The sequence below is a fragment of the Physeter macrocephalus genome, chromosome 20, assembly GCF_002837175.3.
Source record: "Physeter macrocephalus isolate SW-GA chromosome 20, ASM283717v5, whole genome shotgun sequence".
NCBI classification, from domain to species: Eukaryota; Metazoa; Chordata; class Mammalia; order Artiodactyla; family Physeteridae; genus Physeter; species Physeter macrocephalus.
The window spans coordinates 33,230,807-33,232,876 of record NC_041233.1 but is presented as its reverse complement, the minus strand read 5'-3'; the positions used below and the strand labels follow the sequence as shown (position 1 = coordinate 33,232,876).

The 2,070-nt window shown below is 50.4% G+C and overlaps 1 protein-coding gene across 2 annotated transcripts in view; it reads right to left on the bottom strand.

Annotated features, from left to right (window-relative positions):
* GPR15LG (G protein-coupled receptor 15 ligand) overlaps nucleotides 1–2,070 on the bottom strand; it is a 12,792-nt gene that overhangs the window by 4,716 nt on the left and 6,006 nt on the right. The window lies entirely within an intron of this gene.

Genomic DNA, 2,070 nt, shown 5'->3' with positions numbered 1-2,070 from the left:
CCTCTCACTGTTGTGGCCTCTCTCGTTGCGGAGCACAGGCTCTGGACGTGCAGGCTCAGCGGCCATGGCTCACGGGCCTAGCTGCTCCGCGGCATGTGGGATCTTCCCGGACCGGGGCACGAACCCATGTCCCCTGCATCGGCAGGCGGATTCTCAACCACTGCGCCACCAGGGAAGCCCCAGCACATTGATTTTTGACAATGGTTTTGTCAAATTGACCCAGAGTCCTGTGCCCGCCTCTTCCTGTCACCGCCAAGGTCCTAGAAGAGCACATAGGTAAAAGCCATGCTCAGGAAAGATGCCTTAGATTGGAGGGTAGGTGATATTGTCCTGCGTGTGTCACAGCTGGTGATGTCAGCTCAGGGACATCCTCCAGGCTGCCCCAGGTTACCTTCTCTTTCGACAGACATGCACAGACACTCCTATGTCAGTGAACTGGGATACAGAGGCTGAATTCCCAGAGCCTGGCACACCCAGTGTCCCTGCTGTTGATTCCACAGCGTTGAGTGAGCCCCAGGGTCAGCCCTGGAAGACGGCGGGTGGAACCTCCAAGACTGGGCGAGCTCAGGCTTCCTCCACAGCCACGGGAGGGCAAGTTTACGGGGTAGCTGGTGCCAGGCCAATGCCTGGCTTTATAGTCATGACCCCACGGGCAATGAGGTAATAGACTCTATGAAAATATAGAGTCCATTATTATACCCTTTCTTTCACAGGTGAGGAGACTGAGGCTTAGCAGAGCTGGGGTACCTGCTCAAGGGCACACAGCTAGCCGGTGGTGGAGCTGAGATTCCAACCCAGATGGAGCTTTCCTTCCAGAAAGTATGCAGTCTCCCTTGGGCACGCACATGTCTTCATAAGCGTGATGCTGGAAACTTCTCTCTCTGGAGGAGACAGTTTGTTGCAGTGGAAGGAGGAAGACAGATCCAAGTTCCTGGCTCTGCCTCGTAGTCTTTCTTTTTATTTATTATTATTTTTTTTATTTAAAAAATTTTTTTAATTATTTTTTTTCAGTAACCGGGCCTCTCACCGCTGTGGCCTCTCCCGTTGCGGAGCACAGGCTCCGGACGCGCAGGCCGAGCGGCCATGGCTCACGGGTCCAGCTGCTCCGCGGCATGTGGGATCCTCCCGAACCGGGGCACGAACCCGCGTCCCCTGCATCGGCAGGCGGACTCTCAACCACTGCGCCACCAGGGAAGCCCTGTCTCGTAGTCTTTCTGAGCCTCAGTTTCCCAATCTGTAAAAGGGTGACCATGTTTCCCCAGGGTGGTTCCAAGGACTTAAATGAGACCGCATGATAGGGACCTAGTAAAAATGTTTTTTGCTCTTCTTGTTCTAAGTTGTTTGCAAATTCCTGCAATGGAATTTAAAAGACATATACACTAAAAGAAATCCAGACTCAGCACGGGAGCCATGAACTTAGATTATTCTAAAGTCTTGTGTGACTGAAAAAAGAGCTGACCTTGTACTGTGCACAGGGAGTTAACCCAGCTGTTTCCTATGAACCATGTGGGCTTGTCTGTGCGTGTGTGTCTGTGCTTGTGTGTGCGTGTGTGCGCACGCACCATGCATCCTTAACTGCCCTTATGTTTATTGTGATGAAAGAAATTTTCACAGGGAGTTCCCTGGTGGCCTAGTGGTTAGGATTCTGGGCTTTCACTGTCGTGGTCTGGGTTCAATCCCTGACCGGGGGACTGAGATCCCACCAGCTGTGCAGCGTGGCCCCCCCAAATTTTTTTTTTCACATATTGAGAAATAGGGAAGTCATTCTGGCTTATACATGAGTTAACTTGAATTTTATGCTAACTAAAATAGCCTGTGTGTGGCCTATCAAACATACATTGTACATCTGCTTTGAAAATTAAAAGGGCACATTGACCAGAAGTAAAGAATGTCCATGTTTAAAATATAGATTAAATGCCCCTTTTCCTGGGATGCCAGCGCTGGTACTCCTTTGATTAGCATTCCTTCCCAGGTGCCAAGGTCATACTGAGTCGCTGTGTACATGCTGGTCTGTTCTTTTCTTTCTTTCTTTTTTTTTTTTTTTGCGGTACGCGGGCCTCTCACTGTTGT